The sequence below is a fragment of the Cryptomeria japonica genome, chromosome 8, assembly GCF_030272615.1.
Source record: "Cryptomeria japonica chromosome 8, Sugi_1.0, whole genome shotgun sequence".
In the NCBI taxonomy this organism is placed as follows: Eukaryota; Viridiplantae; Streptophyta; class Pinopsida; order Cupressales; family Cupressaceae; genus Cryptomeria; species Cryptomeria japonica.
In genome coordinates this window covers 245,030,948-245,049,147 of record NC_081412.1, presented here as the reverse complement: position 1 = coordinate 245,049,147, position 18,200 = coordinate 245,030,948, and positions in this window count along the sequence as shown.

The following is an 18,200-nucleotide window of genomic DNA, read 5'->3' as shown; positions in this document are numbered from 1 at the left end:
GTATTCCAAGTTCAATCATCACAGATAATGGACGACCCTTCAAAAATCAAGATGTCCAAGAACTATGTGAAAAATTCAAAATCCAACATAGGTTCTCTACACCATATTACCCACAGGGAAATGGTCAAGCAGAAGCATCTAACAAGACAATACTGAAAATCCTCAAGAAAACAGTGAATGATGCAGGCAAAGATTGGCATGTACAACTCAATCCAGCACTTTGGGCATACAGGACCAGCATCCGCACACCTACAGGAGTGACACCATATTCATTGGTATATGGATCAGAGGCTATTTTACCCCTGGAGGTAGAGATCCCATCTCTCAGAGTCTCTTTGAAAGGCTTAATCCCAGATGAAGAGTATCGAGTTAATCGTCTACAAGAACTTGAGCTATTAGATGAAAAACGCCAACATGCTTATACTCATCTCAAAGCATATCAACAACGCATGTGCAGGAGCTACAATCACAAGGTCATTCCCCGCAACTTCAAGGTTGGTGACCTAGTCCTTAAATAAAATCCAAGAAATCAGCAAGATCGAGAAAAGAAAGGGAAATTTGAACCTAACTGGTTGGGTCCCTATGTTATCATATCCGTTTATGGATCAGGTGCTTATCAGCTAACAAATTCTGAAGGAGATGTACTCGACGAACCAACTAACAACATCCATCTGAAAAGGTACTATACTTAAAATAGCCTAGTGCACGGAAAAAGCCCAAAACAAACAAAAAAAAACCAAAAAAACCAAAAAAAAAGCAAAAAAAAAAAAAAAAGAAAGAAAAAAAAGAAAAAAAGAAAAAAAGAAAAAAAGAAAAAAACAAAGTACAATAAAAACAAAGGGTGAAAACCTGGTAAACAGGCGCCCTTGTGAAAGAACGGCTCCTCTATCTATTTCCATACCATTTTATCCATACAAACACTATCGGCCATCAACCGACACTTAGCAAATAACTATTCAGGACATACTTAGCGTAGTCACTATCCTGATTTGTCTCTATATATCCTCTTACCACTAATCCACCATGGCTTGGAATCCCTGTATATATTCACATCAAGAGGCACACTCAGCTAGGGGCATGTAAATCGTATTAATATTGCAAACACTCAAGACTAAATGCAAAACTCACCAGCATGACATCCAACAAACAAATACGCTTCATCGCAAAAACCAAAACAAAAACAAAACACGAAAATATCAAGGATGGATGATTTTCTGAAGTACTGAATGTTGCACTATAGCATAAAATCTTAACTAGTTTTGCATTTCGAACTTTGTGTATTTTTGGATTCTCTTCCTTGTCTCACTACATGCTTCATAGCTAGAGATCGTGGGGAATTTCCAATATTTTCTTAGTCTTCTGTCTGGGAGGCGATCACTTGTACTGTGTGAATACATGCCTCGAGACGTGATACGTCCAATATCACTGAAGGCTTGATTCCACTTCACGCATACAAATGATCAAATCTTGTCTATTTACGCAATACGCACTCAGGTCGTCTTGGTTCAATTATACCTTGACGCTTGTGCTATCTTGCAAAATCAAATATCATGTAAATTTTTCTCAGGTCATTATGGTTCAATTATACCATTATGCTTGTATAAATTTTCAACATATCCTAAACAAATCAATGCTCAGTGATGATATTTACAAAGAAAGCAAAAATATGGTTATATCGGATGGCAAATACAGAATGAGGGATGCTCCAAAAATAATTAGTTGCATATCATTTTACAATTAGTTGCATATCATTTTTACAATTAGTTGCACATCATTTTACAATTAGTTGCATACACATCATTCCATATCATTTCAACATCATTTACATCTCACGATACATTTAGCAGCATAAATAAAACATACATCTCATTTTCAAGATACATCTTACATCATACATTTAAGCATTACATCATCACATAAAATAAATGCATCCATATCAACACATCACATGATCAAAAATGGTGCCGTATATATATATATATATATATATATATATATATATATATATATATATATATATATATATATATATATATATATATATATATATATATATATATATATATATATATATATATATATATATATCTCAAAACTGATCAAAATTTACAAAAAGTGTCCACACACTGTGTCCAGTACAACAAATAGCAAACTGCTCAAAAATACAAACAGAGACCCTGTCTCTCAAGTATGACTATCTCCTGACGGAGATGGTCTCGCTCCAGATGCACCAGCCCTGGATCTCCAGGAGGATCCTATCTCGCTCCAGATACACTCGCCCCTGGATCTCCAGGAGGATCCTGTCTCGCCGACCCTATCACACCTCAACTCTCCGATCGTGTCCCAGTGGTTTGAGATCGACTCGATCTCGACTGTGCAAAGCTCTCCACTCGCCGATCTCGGGGTACTGCAGCCTCATAATGCCAGCTATAATACTCTACCTCCTGCACTCTCCGCGTCAGCTCTCTCAGGGTGTCTCTCATCGGACCACCCGTCGCTGCTCTCTGCACACTCGCCAACGCCTCCTCCGCTCGTCCTCGCCGCTCTATCTCAGTATCTCTCTTAGTGGTCAACTGAGAAATTTGCCACTGATAGGTCAAAATCTGCGCATGCAGCTGCTGCACGGTAATCTGCAAGGTCCGGATCTGTGCATCCTCCATATGACCTGGCACTCGAACCCGCAGCGGTCCCTGTGCTGGAGGAACCCCTCCCACTCGCCCTGTCCTCGGTACTGGAGGTGGGAGTATATCTACCCTCCTCCTCTGTGCTGGTCTACTCATCTCCTCCTCACCCCCCACTGCAGCCAGCACCTCCGTCACTCTCCCCTCTCTCCCGGCTCCGATATCCAATCCTCCTCTTCCCCTCTCAATCCTCCCCTGTCGTACCGCTCTCTCCACACCTCTACCTCCCCGCCTCCCTCTGGCTCCTCTCCCTCCTCCATCCTCCCCATCATCTCCATCGTCTCCCCCATCTCCCTCCTCCCCATCCGAGTCGAACGCTGGCCTCATCTCCTCTGGATCTGAGATCCTAGCCACTGCCCGCGCAGCAAACAAACAGGCGAACTCCTCTGTCATACCTGTGTCCTGAATCTCTGGGGTATAGTCATAGATTTGCCTGGCCAACTCCGTAAACTCCTCAATCGCCACCGCACTATCAATAGTTGGCCCCCAATCAGTCACATCCTGCTGCCTCCGGGCATACAAACATGCTCCTTGAGGAATCCCTTGCTGGTGCCCGAACTGTCGCAAAACTCGGGTCACCACAAACTGCTCAATGACGAACGGGGTCCTCCCAATCAGATACCGTGTCATAAATACAAAGGGCATCTCCAGCCCATCCTCCGCCCATACCTCGCAACCTGTATATGGCCTCCAGGTGACCGTATCTATATCATCAAATATCCTCCTCCAATGCTCTAGTTTGCCCAGCTTACGCTGGACAACTAGGCCTCTGTATCCGTAGGCATATGCTGCACCTATGGGCCTGTCTCTATCTGCCAGTGGCCTAGCTACTGGAATGTGCTCCCAGCACCATACCTGTAATAGGGTCACTCCCGCTGACAAGCTACTATAACCGAGGTATACTACCTCGTGTAAACTCCTGTATAAGTGAGCCAGCATCGCTGACCCCCATGCAAACCTCCTCCCCTGTGTAACCATCTCCTCCAAAACCAGTCCCCATCCCACCGAGAATCCCTTTGACCTGCGATCAGGACAAAGGAATCCCCTAATAAATCCTGCCAGTATAGATGGCAACGGTGCATAACCCAAATCCAAAAACTCCTGCCAAGGAATCTCGTACCCACAAACTGTGTCATCCTGAAAAATCCGGCGCAGTGCCTTTGTGCCACCCTCCTCTGACTGCTCATAAAGAAGGAGTGCCCCTACAACAGGAATCCGCAAAATCCGGTAGCAATCCTCCGGTGTCACTGTCATCTCTCCAGTGGCAAAATGAAAGGTGTTCGTGTCGCTATGCCACCTCTCTGCCAACGCTGTCAAAAGCCCCCGGTTCACAGTGAACCGAGGCATATCCAGAAGAGAGGTCAATCCACATCTCTCTATAATATCCAAGTCTGCCTGTGACAATCTCGGTATCAACGTCCACGGTCTCGGGAATCTCTCCCTCGACTGTACAACCCCCAATCGCTCCTGTCAACAAACAAAACAAATCCAATATCAGTTTTCACATCAACACAAAGATATCAAAATCAAACTTACATCAACAACATGAAACAATTTTCTCATCTACATCAAGTTCAAAAACCTATCATTTCATATCAACTTGTAAAACAACTCAAGTTCTCAAAAACCATATCAAAACTTGTAACACAACTCAAGTACCAAAATCACATAAACTTGTAAAACAACTCAAGTTTCCCACCCATATCAGCTTGTAAAACAACTCAAGTTTCCAACCCATATCGGCTTGTAATACAACTCAGGCTTTCACATACATTGAACTTGAAACAGAACACGCAACTACATCATTTTTGATCAACAAAACAGATTGATATCTATATATAACTTGAAAACTCGCAAATCAAAACAAGTTATACAAACACTCATATTGGGAAAATTCATCAAAACACGACAGGCAAACAAAACAAATTTTCAACTCGGGCAAAACTGCAAAATTTTTTGGATGCGCTAAAACAGATCTTCAATGCGCTAAATTACCCCCATGCGCTAGGCTGTCTCTCCTAAGCGCTAATCTACCTGTCCTATGCGCTAGACTCTGTCTACGCGCTAAAATTTTCACCCAATGCGCTACCTAACCCACCCCATGCGCTAAGCTCTGCTTACGCGCTAATCTACCCTTCCTAAGCGCTACCCTTTTAGCCCTATGCGCTAAACCCCCTTCCCTATGCGAACCCCGACGACCCCTATGCGCTAGGTCAAACCTATGCGCTAACTTGTTGACACAACGCGCTACCCAATAATTTACATGCGCTATTATCCATGCATGCGCTAACCTAAAAGTTTCATGTGCTAACCTACAGTTTTCAGATGCAACCCCTCAATTTAAACTTGATGCGCTACTTCACACTTCGCATGCGCTACTGTTGACCCTAGACGCGCTAAAATGTGACACCCGAAATTTGAAATTCAAAAAATGACCAAAAATGACAAAACAAAATATCAAAAAGGGGTCAAAAACGTTGACTTATTGGTGGTCCACGTGCTACAGGTCTCCGGTACCTCCGAACGCGCTCGAAACGGTGTCTGTGATAGGGAATTGACATTTTCTCTCCAGAGCAAATTCTTTTTCTTCACAATCAACAAAGCACAAATGAACCTAAATCAATCCCTTTTCCCCTTTTATAGGAGGAAAATAAAATTAGGGTTAGCCGACTGGCCCTGTAATATGGTCGCGGTCTTCCCTATACCAAAACAGTTGTAACTTATCGGGATGAATCAATCTGCACACATTTTTACATGCACGAAATCATACACATCATACGAACTTCATCAAATTAAATCAAAAATTTTCAAAATTGATTCATCTCCTGAGGGGGCATCACACATCGAATCTGGGGCACGACTTGCAAATCAAAAGAGCGACACAAAAATTGCATTTAATCATAAAATCACAAAAACACATCATTTTCTTTGAAATAACATGTGCACACACGTCACTTCAAAGAGGGGCAAAATGTAGACATATAAAAATGACCATATTCCTAAATGAATATTTTATGTTCATTTCTCTATTTAATTAAATCCAATTTAATTAAACTATCTACATTCTTCTATTTAATTAAATAAATTATTCAATTTATTTAAATAAATTCACTATACCATTTAATGAATAAATCATTTTATTCAATTAAATCCCCCTATCCACTTTTAATTAAATTCAAATTTAATTAAATAGTTATCCTAAATTGAATAAATCTAATTTATTTAATTTCCCCAAATTTCAACCAAATTGAATAAAATTATTTAATTCAATTTAAATCCTATTATCCCCCCATCCACTTGCAAAATCCCAAACCCATTTCTAATCCCTTCTAGAATCTTCTAAACACTTCTAATTAACCTAACCCTCCTTTAAACTTTGTCACATCCCTAAGCAAAGGAAAGTCACTTCTCAAATGGCTTAAAGTCTTTGATAACCATTAAAGGTTTTCAACCTTCAACCACCAAAACCCTTAAAGTCTTTGAAAACCATTGAAGGCTTCCAACCTTCAACCACTTAATCCTTAAAGTCTCCAATAACCATTAATGGTTAATTCAAACCCTCCCACATGGTTAAAACATTTGTTTTGACTTAACCTCTATCCAACCCAAGGGTCTCATTAGGCCATTAATGCTTTGACCATGATTATCTCTTAATCATTTGCACAAAGGTTTATCCTTGGATTAACTCTTAATCCATTGAGTAATTCTAACTTAGACTTGACCCTTAGCCTTTAGATAACCATGAGGTCTTCTCAAGCCTTTAATGCCTCCAACCTCTTCTCTCAACCCAACCCTATGTTGACACTTGTCACCATTTCATTGGTGCCAATTGTGCACATGGATCCCCAACTTTCAAACCTGGCCCTTGATTAAACCTTTCAATGCTGACCATCCATTGCCCTGTTTGTGCTATAAGTAGAGCTCTCATTCTTCCATTCTTATCAATCATCTTTCAAATTTGAAGCATTACACTTATGCTCAAATTCTTTCAAGCTTTCATATCATCTTTATGCTCATCATTTAGCCTCTTTTAGATCAGGAATTAGACTAAATATGCATGCTAGAGTACTTTCTTTATCATTTTAGCTCAATCATAGACTAAATATATCATGTTAGGATAGTATTCATACTAATCTCGTCATCTTATCATTTAGTTTATTGCATTTTTAGCATCATACATAGCTTCATATCTATTTCATACTAAATTTAGCAAAAGCATCTCTCGTTCTCATATTTGCCATCCCTAAACCATTTTGCTCAGTGATCTGAGAGCAAAAACGTTGGTTTGAGGGACATTGTGAGATAGAGAACCATGGGACCCTCCTTGGGAAGCTGAGTAACACTACATTACTCCATAGCTTGCATCAAGAAGTCTTGTGTGTGTGTGTGGACTAGTATTTAACTAAATTTTCACATATTAAGTTTTATTCGTCCACTTTTCCCGCATACAGTCGTAAATGAAAAGAAAGAGGAGTTATATCATAAAAAACTGACAAACCAAAAGGAGCGGCGTATAGAGATAATCATGAAAACAATGCTATGTCGAACTTTAAATGACATATGAAGAACGGATTCCCAATGTGAAAATAAATATCTCTAGATTTCGTACCAGAAGAGAGTACCAAACACACGAACAACATCAATAACAACCAACTCATCATTAATGAATGCCACGTGATCAAGTAAAGCAAAGTACCTTAAATCAAAACCAAATGGAATTATGAAAAGAAATACCTCACCAAGAGAAGAGAATATCAACGCGTATAAATGAGCAATCATATAATAAGAAAGATTAAATCCTCAACTCTCTACAGGCTATAATTAATAGGTTTGGGAAGCTCATCAAATCACCCCCCAATCGAGAGGAATCAATAACAATTTTGTCACAACCCATATTAGCGAGGCAATCAGCCAATGCATTACCTTCACAATAAACATGTGAGATGATGAGGTGCTCAAACATATCAAGAAGAGTCCATATTTGTTCAAGAATATACCGAAAATGCCAATTATCATCTTTTCTTGCCTTGCAAGCATTAATGACAATAGCCGAATCACCTTCAATATGAAGGTATTTGAAATTCAAATCCTTAGCCATAACAAGACCTTCTAAAAGAGCACAAACCTTGGCCATATTATTTGTGACAGGAGAAATTGGCATAGCTTTTAATGCTAATAAAGAACCCAAATGATCACGAAAAACTATCCCTATTCCTGAATCACCAGGATTTCCACGAGAGGATCCATCAAAATTCAATTTACAAAAAGGGGCATTAGGAGGATGCCATTTTATGGAATTTCTGTCTACAGGTGTTTTCCGAATCCTTGGGAAGGCAGGTGATACAAGAATAATGATACTTTTCCAAGAAGAGATCATAAAATTGTCCCAAGAAGAGAACTCTGAATTCATGCTAAAATATTTCTGTACATGAGCATTAACTTGCTCAATAATACTTCTCTCCAAAATCCCAAGAATAGCCGATAAATCCGATGAGTCACATCTAAAAATGCGCTTGTTTCTTTCCCACAAAATGGCCCATATGACTGAAGAGGGAATTATAAACCACAAACAAGCAAATAGAGAAGATGAATACAAAACTGGCCAAGACTGAAACTTGTCCCATAAAGATAAAGGTAAAGGGAATGAAAGAGATAAATTTTGTAGGACAAAATGCCAACAACTACTCACAAACTCACAATGAAGAAAAAGATGATTGACATCTTCAAGAGCTTTACCACATAAGACACAAGAAAAGGAGGCTGTAATATTAAATTTGACTAAACAATCACTAGTCAAAATTCTATTTTGCAGTGCAAGCCAAGAAAAAACACCAGCTTTAGGTAATACTGAATTATTCCAACATAATAAAAAGGCATGATGAGGAGCATTTTGATTGGCCATTTGTTGAACAGCAAAATATCCTTCTTTAACAGAGTAGTTTCCCGATTTAGAAGGGCACCAAATAAGTTGATCTTTGATGTTAGAAAGGAAAGCCACTCGATCTTGCAAAACATATTTAAAATTTTGAATTTCCTGCAAGGACAATGGCAGAGTAGAGGGATCCTTCCATGAGACCTTGTGAGAAAACAGATCAACACTATCTACATAATCAACCAATCTAACTCCCCATGATTGAGAAAGAACAACTAAAACAGAAGCAAGAGAATCATGTTGTGAAAGAGGGGGAAAGCCATTCCAGGAGTCTTTCCAAAAAAGAATATTCTCCCCCGAATGGACCTGCCAGGAGAGAAAATTAAAGACCACTTCCCTACATGAGATCATAAAGCTCCAAATAGTAGACCCCTGTGGAGGATTAGAAATTGTGAAGATCCTAGCAGGGTTCTAGGAATCCAAATACTTAGCTTGCATAATTTGGCACCACAAAGATTGGGGCTTAGTATACATAGACCAAACTAGTTTGCCCCCAAAAGCCCTATTTCTTTTAGACAAGTCATGAATCCCAACACCAACAACTTGCTTGGAAAGAGACATCTTGGTCAAAGAAATCAGTGGAATCTTTTTATCTTCTATCATGTTGTTTTTCCAAAGAAAAGATCGAATAATCTTTTCAATTTGGGAGATGACTGATCTGGGAGCTTGAAGAACCGAGACATAGTAATTGGGAATGGCAGATAGGACCGTTTTAATGAGAAGTATCCTACCTGAAAGAGACAACCACCTAGCCTTCCAAGCAGAAATACGAGATTTAAGTCTCTCAATAACCGAATTCCAAATAGAAGACTTAGCAAATCCCATAAAGAAAGGAATCCCCAAATAGGTAGAAGGAAGAGAGTCTACTGGGAAACATAAGATATTCACAAGTCTATCAACCACCAACTGAGGAGTATTAAAAATGAAGATCTTGGATTTATGGGGGCTAATCTGTTGGCCAGATACAACAGTATAAGTATCTAGAATAAAATTAATATGAGTAGCCTCTTGAATAGAAGAAGACCCAAATAAAAGTGTATCATTGGCAAAAAGGTTATGAGTGATTGACATATCAGAGTTAGGAATTAATACCCCTTGCCAAAAGCCCAGATCCCTTTGCTTAATAACCAATCGACTAAAAGCTTCTGCCATAATGATAAATAAGAAAGGAGATAAAGGTTCTCCTTATCTAACACCCTGGGTTGAAGAAAAGTATCCAGGGGGAGCTCCATTAATGATGACAGAAAATAAAGCAGTAGAAATACAACTCTTGATCCATTTACACCAGCTTTCAGAGAAACCAAATTTTCTCAAAACTTTGAGCAAAAAAGCCCAACAAACTTTATCATAAGCCTTCATCATATCAAGTTTGACCAGAAAAGTTGGGATATTGGACTAATTTATGGAATGTAAAGTTTCATGAGCAACAATTGCTCCCTCATGAGTTTCCCGACCCAGAACAAAACCTCCTTGTTGAGGAGAGATGATATGAGGAAGGAGAATTTTAAGTCTTAAATAAATAGCCTTGGTGAAGATTTTGTAAATAGAGTTGCACAAAGAAATGGGTCTAAATTCAGCAAAAGTTTGGGGATTCTTAGATTTTGGGATAAGGGCAATATAAGTGATGTTAAAATTTTTAAGGATATATCCACCCCTCCTAGACTCTTCCAAAGCCATTAATGATGGGATGGGGTTGGGAGCTTGAAACCTCTTGGGGGCACATGAATGGGTGGAAAAACCATGAAATAGACCTGACCTAACCTTGCTAAGACCTAGGAAGGTGTGGAACAAGCCTAACCCTTATTGGCCTAAGTAAGGGTTTCTTGAATCTCATGAGTAGGTGAGACCTTAGGAGTAGTTTTGCAACTTGTTGGTGGGTGGATTGGGCAAGGTCAGGGGATTCCATAAGCAGGGGAAGTCCTAGAGACCCTAGGGTGTGGTTAGAACACCTGGTGATCCAAGGAAAGGATCCAAGAGCATAGACTAGGCTAGTCTATCCCAAACCCCATCCCATCAGATTGGTATCAGAGCAAGTAAAAGGTTTGGTGGACCGTGTATGTCTCTGTATTGTGGTGAATCAGTAGGGGAAAGCACAATGGTCACTAATGCAGAGCTGGCTAGGGAGGTAGAAGAGCAAAAGGAGAAGAATAGACTCCTTGAAGAAGCTATGATTGAGATAAGGGATAAACTGCAGGAAGTGGTGGATCAGAGGACACAAGGACCTTGGGGTGAAGACACCAAAGATAAAGGCAAGAAAACTATTGACATAGATGACATTATACCTGAACCAGATCCCTTGTTTAATGAAGAACCGTTTGTAAAGGCTATTAAGGCTTTGAACACCAGAGCTTTTGAAGGATTGCCACATTTTAGTGGAAGGATGGACATTGACACTGTCATGGAATGGATTGAGGGCATGGAAAACCACTTTGAGTGTGAGGGAGTGACAGAGGCTCAAAAGGTTAAGGTTGCCAAATCAAGATTAAGGGGAGCAACTTTAACATGGTGGAAGTACCTGCAAGAAGAGAGAGTTAGCATGGGGAAGCTACCTATTGCCAATTGGAAGGCCATGGTGAGTAAGATCAAGGAGAACTACTTACCAGAGGATTATGAAGTTCAAATTCATAAGAAGAGATAGGGATTGAAGCAAAAAGACCTTGATGTGACCTCCTACACCGAAGAATTTTAAAAACTTTGTCTTAGATCCAAAGTCCAAGAAGATGAATCTATTAAGGTGGCTAGGTATCTAAGCGGCCTAAAGTGGAATGTTCAAGAGGAGATAAGCCTATGGACTCCTACTACTATTCAAAAATGTCATCAGCTTGCTGTCAAGGTGGAAGAGAGGAACAAAAGGAAAGGAGACTCCAATAACAAGGGTAGAGGCAGAGGTAGAGAACAAATGAATCACCAAGGTGGTTACCAAAGCAAGGCAAATGAGCAGAGGAACCAAGGAGAAGCCAAGTTGACTGAACATGGCAGTGAAACCAATCTTAGAGGGGGACATTCTAGAGGAAGAGGTGCACAAGGTGGTCCAAGTAGGGGTAGAGGTACCGGCAGAGGTAACTCCTACTTTGCAACTATGAAGTGTTACAACTGTGGACAATTGGGACACCCGACATATAGATGCCCTGATAAGCCTACATCATCAAACAGTGGAAAGAGGGTTGCTTATGCACATGAAGACTCTTTAAGCAGCAAGACACTTGAGGTGGACCATATTGAATCAAAGATTGGAGAAAATCTGATGTTCAATAGGGTCTTGATAAGACAGCCAGTCAAGAATGAACCTAAGCATAGGAGAGCATTGTTTAGGGTGAGATGGAAGATCCTTGGTAAAGTTTGCAAGGTGATAGTTGATTCAGGGTCAACTGATAACATAATATCAGAGGAGGCAACCAAGAAGTTGAAACTCACAAGGATACCCCACACTAACCCATACAAGGTGACATGGTTGTGTATGCGGGAAAAGTGGGCAAATAAAACTTAATATGTGAAAATATGTTAGAATACTAGTCCACACACACACACAGGACTTCTTGATGCAAGCTATGGAGTAACGTAGTGTTACTCAGCTTCCCAAGGAGGGTCCCATGGTTCTCTATCTCACAATGTCCCTCAAACCAACGTTTTTGCTCTCAGATTACTGAGCAAAATGGTTTGGGGATGGCAAATATGAGAACGAGAGATGCTTTTAATTGATTTTAGTATGAGATGTGTTGTAGGCTATGTATGATACTAAAATGCAATAAACTAGATGATAAGATGACAAGATTAGTATGAATACTATCCTAGCATAATATATTTAGTCTATGATTGAACTTAAAATGATAAAGAAAGTAATCTAAGCATGCATATTAGTCTAATTTCTGATCTAAAAAGAGGCTAAATGATGAGCATAAAAATGATGAAAAAGCTTGAAAGTATTTGAGCATAAGTATAATGCTTCAAATTTGAAAGATGATTGTTAAGAATGGAGGAATGAGAGCTCTATTTATAGCATAAACAGGGCAATGGATGGTCAGGATTGAAAGGTTTAATCAAGGGCCAGGTTTGAAAGTTGGGGATCCATGTGCACAATTTGTACCAATGACATGGTGACAAGTGTCAACATAGGATTGGGTTGAAAGAAGAGGTTGGAGGCATTAAAGGCCTGAAGAGACCTCATGGTTATCTAAAGGCTAAGGGTCAAGTCTAAGTTAGGTTTACCAAATGAATTAGGATCTAATCCAAAGATAAACCTTTGTGCAAATGATTAAGAGATAATCCTGGTCAAAGCATTAATGACCTGATGAGACCCTTGGGTTGGGTAGAGGTTGAGTCAAAACAAATGTTTTAACCATGTGGGAGGGTTTGAAATAACCATTAATGGTTATTGGAGACTTTGGGGATTAAGTGGTTGGAGGTTGGAAGCCTTCAATGGTTTTCAAAGACTTTAAGGGTTTTGGTGGTTGAAGGTTGAAAACCTTCAATGGTTATCCAAGACTTTGGGCCATTTGAGAAGTGACCTCCTTTTGCTTAGGGATGTGACAAAGTTTAGAGGGGGTTTAGGTTAATTAGAATTGGTTAGAAGATTCTAGAAGGGATTAGGAAGGGGTTTGGGTTTTTGCAAGTGGATGGGGAGGATAATAGGATTTAATTGAATTAAATGATTTTCATTTAATTTGGTTGCAATTTGGAGGAATTAAATAAATTAGATTTATTCAATTTGGGATAACTATTTAATTAAATTTGAATTTAATTAAAAGTGGCTAGGGGGATTTAATTGAATAAAATGATTTATTCATTCATTAAATGGGTATGGTGAATTTAATTTAAATAAATTGAGTAATTTACTTAATTAAATAGAGGAATGTGGATAATTTAATTAAATTGGATTTAATCAAATAGAGAAATGAACATAAAATATTCATTTAGGAATATGGTCATTTTTATACGTCTACAGGTTGAATCATGAGCAGAGTGTGCTAGTCAATGAACAAACTTGGGTAGAGTTTTCTATTGGAGGATACAAGGATAAGATCCTTTGTGATGTGTTACCCATGGATGCCTATCACCTATTTCTAGGTAGACCCTGGCAATTTGATAGGAAGGTGATCTATGATGGAGAGGAGAACTCCATTTCCTTTAAGAAGGATAGCAAGACCTTTAAGATTCAGTCTTTGACAGAGAATGAAGAGGGAACTTCAAGAACACCTAGTGTCTTATTGGCTACTGGTAAAGAGTTCTTGCACCTGCTATATGAGGAGGAGATAGTGAAGTGTGCCATCTTTGTGAAGCCAAAAGAGGAGGAAGACAAGTTGCAGGCAGAAGTACCCAAGGAGGTGAAGCAAATGTTGCAAGAGTATAAGGACATAGTGAGTGATGGAGCACCTGCAACACTCCCACCAAGAAGGTCTATAAGTCATAAAATAAACTTTGTTCCCGGAGCATCCCTACCTAACAAAGTTGCATATAAGCTCACACTTGACCAAAACAAGGAAGTAGCAAGGCAAGTGCATGAGTTATTGGAACAAGGACTGATTAAGAAGAGCATTAGCCCATGTGTAGTCCCGGTAGTGCTAGCATCAAAGAAGGGAGGCAAGTGGAGACTTTACACTGACTCAAGGGCAATCAATAGGATCTCCATAAGGTATAGGTTTCCTATTCCTAGAATAGAGGATTTGATGGACTTTTTAGGAGGTGCTATGTATTTTACCAAGTTGGACCTTAAAAGTGGTTATCACCAGATTAGAATCAAGGAGGGTGATGAGTGGAAGACTGCTTTCAAGACCACAGAAGGATTGTATGAATGGCTTGTGATGCCATTTGGACTCACCAATGCCCCAAGAACCTTCATGAGGTTGATGAATGAGGTGTTAAAAGACTTCATAGGCAGGTTTGTGGTGGTGTACCTAGATGACATTCTCATCTATAGCAGAACCAAAGAGGATCACCTTGAGCATTTGAGGTTAGTCTTAGAGAGGTTGTATGAGGAGAAGTTATCCATCAACCTAGAGAAGTGTGACTTCTTGAAGCAAGAGCTGGTCTACTTAGGATTTGTGGTGTCTAAGGGAACCTTGAAGATGGATCCAAGCAAAGTGGAGGCAATCTTGAATTAGCCTGCACCTAGAACAGGGATTGAAGTGAGGAGTTTCCATGGTTTAGCCCAATTCTATAGGAAGTTTGTGAGGAACTTCAGTGGCATATGTGCACCAGTCCTTGACACCATAAAAGGAGGCCTTAAAACTAAGTTTAAATGGACCAAGCAGGCTGACAAAGTATTTCAATTGTTGAAGAAAGAAGTAGCCACAAAACCTATCCTTCTCCTACCTACTTTTGACAAGCTATTCACATTGGAGTGTGATGAAAGTGTAATTGTAGTAGGGGGTGTATTGAGTCAAGAGGGAAGACCTGTGGCATTTTTCAGTGAGAAGCTCAATGAAGGAAAGAAGAAGTACTCAGCCTATGACCTAGAGTTGTATGCATTAGTGCAGTCTCTAAAGAAATGGAGGCATTACCTACTTCCAAAGGAATTTGTGGTGTTCACAGACAACCAGGCATTGAGTTACATTAACACTCAAGAGAAGCTTAGCAATAGGCATTTGAAATGGATGGAATACCTCCAATCCTTCACCTTCACCATCAAGCATAAGAAGGGGCAACTCAACAAGGTGGCAGATGCTTTAAGCAGGAAGTTGTTGACAGTTCAAGAACCACAGTTGCAGAGCATAGGAATAGAAGGTTTCAAGGACCTCTATGAAGGAGATGAAGACTTCTCATCAGCTTATAAGGTTTGCAAGGAGTTTGAGAACCATTTCCATGGTGAGTATGCAGATTACACTCTCCAAAATGGTCTCTTGTTCAAGGGTAATCAGTTGTGTGTGCCAAGAGGATCCATGAGGAAAAACCTCATCCAAGAGAAACACAATGGCAGTTTAAGTGGACACTCTGGAGTCAACAAAACCTTGGACTTAGTATAGAGGTACTACTTTTGGCCCAAGTTACCAAGAGATGTGAAGAGGTATGTGGAGCAATGTGTTGTGTGTCAAAGAGCAAAAGGAGGATCAAGCAATGTTGGTCTCTATCAACCATTGCCGGTCCCAAATAGGCCTTGGGAATGCATAAGCATGGACTTTGTAGTAGGACTTCCCAAGAGAAAGATAGGTATGGACAACATCTATGTGGTAGTAGATAGATTTTCCAAGATGAGCCATTTCATTCCATGTAAGACTACACATGACGCTAGCTATGTTGCACATCTCTTCTTTAAAGAGATTGTTAGGATTCATGGACCCCCTTTAAGCATTGTTTCAGACAGGGACAACAAGTTCATGGGCCATTTTTGGCAAACATTATGGAGGAGAATTGGAACTAACTTCTCATTTAGCTCAGCTTACCATCCACAAACTAATGGTCAAATTGAAGTCATCAATAGGGTGTTAGGCAATTTATTGAGGTGTTTAACTAAGGAGTATGGACAGACATGGGACCTAATCATTCCTCAAGCAGAGTATGCATATAATGACAGTGTAAATAGGACCACTGGGAGAAGTCCTTTTGAGGTTGTCTATGGTAGACATCCAAGAGGAGTGTGTGAACTCAGGGAACTTGGTTCCATGGAGATGCAAAGTGGGAAAGCAGAGGACTTCACTCAAACCATCAAGGAAGTTCAAGAGCAAGTCAAGAAAGCCATCCTTGAATCCACTCAAAAATTGAAGGTCAAAATGGATGAGAAAAGGAGAGAGGTTCAGTTCAAGGTGGGTGACTTTGTGATGGTCCATTTGAGCAAAGCTAGGATGCAAAGTGGTAAGCCTACCAAACTGCAAATGAAGAGGGTAGGACCTTGTAGAATTCTGGCAAAATATGGTGAGAATGCCTATAAGGTTGAAATTCCTTCAGACTTAGCCATTTCACCAGTCTTCAATGTTGCTGATCTAATCATGTACAAGGGTGAGATAGAAGGGAAGACTGAGAACCAAGCCAAGGTACTACAAGACTTGGATGTGAATGCCTTACCTCAAGTGAAGCAGCCTGTAGTAGAAGAGATCTTGGAGTCAAGGGTGAAGAAGTCTACTAGACACCAGGTCTACATGGAGTACTTAGTGAAATGGGTAGGTCAACCTGTATCTGAAGCTACTTGGGTGGAGGAGAGCAAGTTGAAGAAGCTTGGCATTGATCCGGATGTTCTCACTCCCCTAATTCCTTAGTTTGTTGTAGAGGGGGAGTATGGTGTAGGAGCACCCTTCTAAGGGTTCCCACCATTTGTTTTTGATTGTGTTTTTGCTTCTCAATGAAGCAAAAGTTTGGGGATTCTTAGATTTTGAGATAAGGGCAATATAAGTGATGTTAAAATTTTTAAGGATATATCCACCCCTCCTAGAATCTTCCAAAGCCATTAATAAGTCAAAACCAATAAAATCCCAACATTTCTGAAAGAACAAGATAGTAAACCCATCAGGACCTAGAGCTTTGTCAGGGGCTATGGAAAAAACAATAGAATGAAGCTCATCTAAAGAAAAAGGCCTCATAAGAAAGTCATTATCCTCATGGGAAACAAGGGAGGGGATAGAATCTAAAAGCAAATCTACATGATGATCCATGGAGGAAGAAGAAAAAGAAGGAGATAATAATTCCTTAAAAAAAGACAACCCCTCCTCTCTAATCTGTTGATCTGAATTAAGGACATAACCAGACTTAGAATCCTTAATACTAAAAATTGTAGAAGTAGCTCTTTTAAGCTTGGCTTCAGCTTGAAAGAAGGCAGTATTCCTGTCACCTTCTTTAAGCCAAACCTCATGAGACTTTTGTTGCCAATCGATTTCAACCTGGGAGCAAAGGATCTCCCAGTAAGCTTGCAATTTCTTTTGAGCATCATTAGTGGAGGAATTAGTGCCACGTCTAATAATCTCCTCATTAACAACCTTCAAATCATTGGCAATTGCCTCTTTTTCATGAAAAATATTCTTAAAGACCAATTTATTCCAAGCCATAATTTGAGATTTCACAAATTTCAGTTTGGAATAAAACTGGAACATCTTGGTCCCTTTGCAAAACGGAGCACTTATCCACCATTGCTTTAATAAAGAAAGAAAATGAGGATGAGTGAACCACATTTTCTCAAACTTAAAAGAAGGTCTAGCAGAGGGAACATGATCCAATTTATCAAAATTGAGCAAAATTGGGAAATGGTCAAAATCTGAGGAGGTAAGAATCTCAGAAGAAAAGGAAAAGTTGCTCAAATGTAGGTTTAGGGAAATAAGAAATCTGTCAAGGCGAGAGGCAATCTGGCATTTATATCTCCTATTAGTCCAAGTGAAAGAACCATTAGAAGGGAAAATATCGAATCAGCACTATTTTGTACAAAGGAAGAAAAGTCATTAATAACCTTCTGAGCTATAGGATTACCCCCTCTTTTTTCATTCGAGGAAAGGAGAGCATTAAAATCACCCCCAAGCACAATAAAAAAATCATCATATCGTAAAAACAATTCAGATAAGGAATCCCATAAGTCGGTTTTATCTGAAGGAGAAGTCAGACCATAAATATTAAATAGAACAAAAGAGACTTCAAACCAGTCAACCTTTAACAACTGCCAATGAGAAGCAAAA